This window comes from Rhinopithecus roxellana, chromosome 1 (genome assembly GCF_007565055.1).
Source record: "Rhinopithecus roxellana isolate Shanxi Qingling chromosome 1, ASM756505v1, whole genome shotgun sequence".
Lineage (NCBI taxonomy): Eukaryota > Metazoa > Chordata > Mammalia > Primates > Cercopithecidae > Rhinopithecus > Rhinopithecus roxellana.
Genome location: NC_044549.1, coordinates 49,833,864 through 49,840,831, shown reverse-complemented (window position 1 = coordinate 49,840,831; position 6,968 = coordinate 49,833,864). Strand labels below are relative to the sequence as shown.

The 6,968-nt window shown below is 46.4% G+C and overlaps 1 non-coding gene across 1 annotated transcript; it reads right to left on the bottom strand.

Moving 5' to 3' along the window:
• Window positions 1-6,087: 6,087 nt before the first annotated feature.
• LOC115892246 lies at window positions 6,088-6,191 on the bottom strand. Its single transcript, XR_004052137.1, has one exon. It is a non-coding gene; the product is annotated as a small nucleolar RNA U13 (small nucleolar RNA).
• Window positions 6,192-6,968: the final 777 nt, after the last annotated feature.

The following is a 6,968-nucleotide window of genomic DNA, read 5'->3' as shown; positions in this document are numbered from 1 at the left end:
TTTTCTAATTAATAGGAATACAAAGACCCCAAATAGCAGCATAAAATTGTATCTATATCCCCCAAAGTCTGAACAAAAACAGAACAGGGTATCTGTGCGGTTGCACTGACACCCTGAGGTGCCACCTGGCTCCAGTCTCTGCTTCCCACTGAAGGGGTGGCCTGCCCCTCCACACCTGTGGGTGTTTCTCGTTAGGTGAAACAAGAGACTTGAGAAAAGAAATGAGACAAGAGACAAAGTATAGAGAAAGAAAAAGTGGGCCCAGGGGACCGGCGCTCAGCATACAGAGGACCCGCGCCGGCACCGGTCTCTGAGTTCCCTCAGTATTTGTTGATCATTATCTTTACCATCTTAGAAAAACGGAAGTGACGGGATAATAGGATCATCGTAAGGAGAAGGTCAGCAGTAAGACATGTGAATAAAGATCTCTATGACATAAGTTTAAGGAAAAGTGCTGTGGCTTGATATGCATATGCAAACATCTCCATAAACCTTTTTAGTGCATAAAGAGCAGCATTGCCGCTAGCAAGTCCCACCTTTTGCCCTAAGGTGGTTTTCTCCTTTCTCAGTAAACAGAACATACAATCGGGTTTTACACCGATATGTTCCATTGCCCAGGGACGGGCAGGAGACAGATGCTTTTCTCTATCTCAACTGCCAAGAGGCCTTCTTTCCTCTTACACTAGTCCTCCTCAGCACAGACCCTTCACGGGTGTCAGGCTGGGGGACGATCAGGTCTTTCCCTTCCCACGAGGCCATATTTCAGACTATCACATGGGGAGAAACCTTGGACAATAGCTAGCTTTCCTAGGCAGAGGTCCCTGCGACCTTTGGCAGTGTACGTGTCCCTGGGTACTTGAGATTAAGAGAATGGTGATGACTCTTCACAAGCATACTGCCTTCAGGCACTTGTTTAACAAAGCACACCCTGCACAGCCCAAAATCTGTTAAACCTTGAGTCACCACAGCACTTGTCTCTTGCAAGGACAAGGTTGGGGGTAGGGTCACAGATTAACAGCATCTCAAATACAGAACAAAATGGAGTCTCTTTTGTCTACTTCTTTCTATATAGACACAGTAACAGTCTGATCTCTCTTTCTTTTCCCCATACCCACTCCACAGGAAGGGGAAAGGGAGGACCAGTCGCCCCTTTCCTTAAGGGCACGGCCCGAAGCACCTGCCTGCATCCCCTTGGCTAGGACTTGGTCACGTAGGCGCAGCTCACTCAAGGCATCTGGGAAATGTCTGTATTCTGCACGGCCCTGTGCCTGGCTAAAATTCCATTCCCGTGGAAGAAGGGGAGGACAATTCAGAGACCAAGTAAGCAATCCTTGTCACATTGAGTGATCCCTGCCCAGCTTGCAGGGGTGGCCAGAAAAGGCCTGGTGCTTTGCGTTAACTAAAGAAGCCTTTCAGTTCCATCTCCCTCAAATGCAGCTGTGTTGCCTTTGGAGCCTTTCTTCCTCTAAGCATAAGTTTTCTCATTTGAAAAAATGAGGATAATACTTATCTTGCAGGGTTTTCTGAAGATTAGAAATTATATATATTGCTGAGTGCGGTGGCTCATGCCTGTAATCCCAGCACTTTGGGAGACTGAGGAGGGAGGGTTGCTTGAGCCCAGGAGTTCAAGACCAGCCTGGGCAACACTGCGAGATCCCATCTCTACCAAAAAAAAAAAAAATTAGCTGGGCATGGTGGCACGTGCCTGTGGTTCCAGCTTCTCAGGAGGCTGAGGTGGGAGGATTGCTTGAGTAGGAGAGGTAGAGGCTACAGTGAACCGTGATTGTGGCACTGCACTCCAGCCTGGGCAACAGAGTAGGAACTTGTCTCAAAAAAAAAAAAAAAAAAAAAAAAAAAAAGGCCGGGCGCGGTGGCTCAAGCCTGTAATCCCAGCACTTTGGGAGGCCGAGACGGGCGGATCATGAGGTCAGGAGATCGAGACCATCCTGGCTAACACGGTGAAACCCCGTCTCTACTAAAAAATACAAAAAAAAAAACTAGCCGGGTGAGGTGGCGGGTGCCTGTAGTCGCAGCTACTCTGGAGGCTGAGGCAGGAGAATGGCGTAAACCCAGGAGGCGGAGCTTGCAGTGAGCTGAGATCCGGCCACTGCACTCCAGCCTGGGCGACAGAGCGAGACTCCGTCTCAAAAAAAAAAAAAAAAAAAAAAAGAAAAGAAAAAGAAAAAAGAAAGAAATTATATGTAATGCATATATAATAATGACATATGTGAAACAAATGGCTGGTGCTTACCAAATAGGTGTTTCCACTGTAATTAGTACTGCCAAGTATATTATTATTAATTTTTTTTTGAGACAGAGTCTTGCTCTTTCACCAAAGCTGGAGTACAGTGGCGTGATCTTGGCTTACTGCAACCTCTGCCTCCTGGGTTCAAGTGATTCTCCTATCTCAGCCTCCCAAGTAGCTGGGACCACAGGTATGTGCCACCACACCCAGCTAATTTTTGTATTTTTAGTAGAGATAGAGTTTCACCCTCTTGGCCAGGCTGGTCTCGAACTCCCGACCTCAAGCCTCCCAAAGAACTGGAATTACGTGAGTGAGCCACTGTGCCCAGCCCTGCCAAGTATATGATTCAGCAAACAAACATTACAGACTGTGATGGTTATTTTATGTGCCAACTTTGCTGGGCCCTGGTATTGAGATATGTGGTCAAATATTATTCTGGGTGTTTCTGTGAGGGTATTTTGGATGAGATTAGCATTTGAACATTGGACTTTGAGAAAAGCACATTGCCCTCTGTAATTGGGTGGGCCTTATCCGGTCAGTTGAAGGCCTGAAAAGAACAAAAAGACTGACCTCCCCTGAGTAAGAGGGGATCTGCAGCAACACGCTTTGGACTTGACCTGTGATTCTGTGTCCCCAGGTCTCCAGACTGCCGGTCCAGCATGCAGGTTTTTGACTTGCCAACATTCATCATCATGTGAACCAATTCCTTAAACTCTCTCTCTGTACACACTTCCTATTGGTCTTTTCTCAGAGAACCCTGACTAATACACGGACGCCAGTGTTTACTTTCCAGGGGACATTCAGACACGGGGTCAATCCTTTGCACTCCAGAGTATTTGTGATGATGATTTATGCCCTGCTGACATTTTTTCCTTTCTTCATCCAGCATTTTAGGGCCAACTTTATTTTAAGTGGGGTGGGGAGAGGAATGAGAGGAAAGAGGGAAAATTCTTGCTATTGAAAATGCATCTGGGGGCTGGACGAGGTGGCTTACACCTGTAATCCACCACTTTGAGAGACCAAGGCAGCTGGATCACCCAACGTCAGGAGTTCGAGACCAGCCTGGCCAACATGGTGAAACCCTGTCTCTACCAAAAATACAAAAATCAGCCAGGCATGGTGGTAGGTGCCTGTAAACCCAGCTACTCAGGAGGCTGAGGCAGGAGAATCGCTTGAACCCGGGAGGCAGAGGTTGCAGTGAGCCGAGATCATGCCACTGAACTCCAGCCTGGGCAACAGAGCAAGACTGACTCCATCTCAAAAAAAAAAAGAAAAGAAAAGAAAATGCATCTGGGGCCAAGCATGGTGGGTCACTCCTGTAATCCCAGCACTTTGGGAGGCCGACGAGGGGTGAAACCCCATCTCTACTAAAAATACAAAAATTATCTGGGTGTGGTGGCACATACCTGTAGTCCCAGCTACTAAGGAGGCTGAGGCAAGAGAATCACTTGAACTTGGGAGGCAGAGGTTGCAGTGAACTGAGATTGCTCCACTGCACTCCAGCCTGGGCAATAGAGCAAAACTCTGTCTCAGAAAAACAAACAAACAAACAAACAAAACAAAATGCATCTGAACTTTGACCCTCCAAATGAACTTACTTTATTTTTATTTTTATTTTTTTTGAGACAGGGTCTCACTCTGTCGTTCAGGCTGGAGTGCAATGGTGCAATCTTGACTCACTGCAACCTCCCTCCGCCTCGTACCTCAGCCTCCCGAGTAGCTGGGATTACAGGTGTGTGCCACCACGCCCAGCTGGTTTTTGTACTTTTAGTAGAGACAGAGTTATGCCATGTTGGCCAGGCTGGTTTCCATCTCCTGGCCTCAAGTGATCCACCCACCTTGGCCTCCCAAAGTGTTGGGATTACCGGCGTGAGCCACTGCACCTGGCTGAACTTTACTTTTTCCCAAATCAACTTTGGGGATTCTATCCCAAGAAAACACGTCTAGATGTGGAAAAAGTTTTATGTACAAAGAATTCAAATATAACGTGCTATGGTTTGCTTTTTTTCTTTTGAGATGGAATTTCACTCTTGTCACCCAGGCTGGAATGCGATGGCATGGCGTGGTCTTAGCTCACTGCAACCTCTGCCTCCCACGTTCAAGCGATTCTCCTGCCTCAGCCTCCCAGGTAGCTGAGATTACAGGCGCCCACCACCATGCCCGGCTAATTTTTGTATTTTTAGGAGCGATAGGGTTTCACCATGTTGACCAGGCTAGGCTGGTCTCAAACTCCTGACCTCAGGTCATCCGCCCACCTCGGCCTCCCAAAGTGTTGGGATTACAGGCGTGAGCCACTGCACCTGGCCTGTTTTGCTATTTGACCCCTCCAAATCTCATGTTAAAATGTGATTCCCCGGCCGGGCGCGGTGGCTCAAGCCTGTAATCCCAGCACTTTGGGAGGCCGAGACGGGCGGATCACGAGGTCAGGAGATCGAGACCATCCTGGCTAACATGGTGAAACCCCGTCTCTACTAAAAAATACAAAAAACTAGCCGGGCGAGGTGGCGGGCGCCTGTAGTCCCAGCTACCTGGGAGGCTGAGGCAGGAGAATGGCGTAACCCGGGAGGCGGAGCTTGCAGTGAGCTGAGATCTGGCCACTGCACTCCAGCCCGGGCGACAGAGCGAGACTCCGTCTCAAAAAAAAAAAAAAAAAAAAAAAAAAAAAAAAAAAAAAAAAAAAAATGCGATTCCCCAATGTTGGAGGTGAGGCCTGGTGGGAGGTGGGTCATGGGAGTGCACCCCTCATGACTTGGTGCAGTCCTCACACCAATGAGATAACGAGTGAATTCTCACTACGTTAGTTCCCAAGAGACCTGATTTTCAAAAAGAGCCTGGCACCTCTCTCCCCTCTTTCCTGCTCCTTTCTCACTGTGTGACCCACCAGCCCCCCTTCACCTCCACCATGAGTGAAAGCTTCCCTGAGGTCTCACTAGGAGCACATGCTGGCGCCAGGCTTCCTGAACAGCCTGCAGAACCATGAGCCAAATAAACCTCTTTTCTTTATAAATTACCCTGTCTTGGGTATTCCTTTATAGAGACACAAACAGACTAAGACATAATGTCATTTGTGGGGGTAAGGGGGACTTGGAAACAACCTAGATATCCCAGAAAAGGAGTGGCATAGAAATGATCTTCATGAAGGATTTGATTGAAGTAGTGATTGGAATTCTAATATTGATTGGAAAATGCCAGTAAGTGAAAAAAACTGAATAGCTGTTTATCATTGCAATTTCCCACCCAAACCTAAATGTTACTCAATAAGAGGTGAATTAATAAAAATAAAATGAATACAATAAAATTAAAAATGACTAAGTAGGCCAGGCACAGTGGCTCACGCTTCTAATCACAGCACTTTGGGAAGCCAAGGTGGGCGGATCACTTGAGCTTAGGAGTCTGAGACCAGCCTAGCCAACACGGTAAAATCTTGTCTCTACAAAAATATATTAGCTGGGTATGGTAGCATGCTTTTGTAGTCCCAGCTTCTCAGGAGGCTGAGGCAGGAGGTTAGCTTGAGCCCAGAAGGTCGAGGTTGCAGTGAGCTGAGATCGCACCACTGCATCTCAGCCTGGGAGACAGAGTGAGACTCTGTCTCAAAAAAAAAAAAAATTGACCAAGTAAAAACAGATGAACCATGAAAATATATTCTCAATTACTCTCATAAATAAAACAATCTTAAATATATATTTAAATATGTGGGTGTGTATACACACACGTACCTACCCACATATGTATACATACACACACATTTTGGGGAGAAAGCCTGGAAGGATATTCAGTCAAAGTTAGGAAGAAATATCTCTCTGGAGGGTGCTGGATTTCAGGCCTTTTATTATTATTTTTCATGTCTGGTAGGTAATGTGCTGACATCATAACAAGGTTTGAGAGAAGCACTTCTCACACAAGAACGAGAAAAGCCAATTATCACACTTATAAACTACAAAAGGCTCCCAATTTTCTTTGTAGTTTTAGAGAAAAATTTTATGATCATGAATTATATATAGTCAGGAAAATCAATAAAGCTATTTCCATTATTTAAAGAAAAGAAAAAGTTGGGCTAGATAATTTGTGTGGTTGTGATCTCAACTACATACAACTGTTCAGAGAAGGACACCACAAGGAAATACTGCAATGGCGAGCCCCACTGTTCTCTCCATGCCTTGACGCTGCTGTGTTTACTTTCTAAGAATGTATCTTTTCCAGAGGTAGAAAAGAGAAAAGCTGGGATGCTTAGACTAACCATGTGTTAATAGTGACTGTCTTTGGCTAAAGGCGCTTACAGAGATTGCTCTATTACTTAAAAAAAAAAATTATTGCTATGTACTGTGGTAAAACATACATGGCATGGGCCAGGTGTGGTGGCTCACGCCTGTCATCCCGCACTTTGGGAGATGGATCACTTGAGGTCAGGAGTTCAAGACTAGCCTCGCCAGTATGGCAAAACCCCATCTCTACTAAAAACATCCAAAAATTAGCTGGGCAAGGTGGCGCATGCCTGTAATCCCAGCTACTCAGGGGGCAGAAGAATCACTTGAACTCAGGAGGCAGAGACCGCAGTGAGCCAAGATTGGCCTGGGCGACAGTGCAATGGCGTGATCTTGGCTCACTGCAACCTCCACCTCCCAGGTTCAAGCAATTCTCCTGCCTCAGCCTCCCAAGTAGCTGAGATCACAGGTGTGTGCCACCACGCTGGCTAATTTTTGTATTTTTAATAGAGACAAGGTTT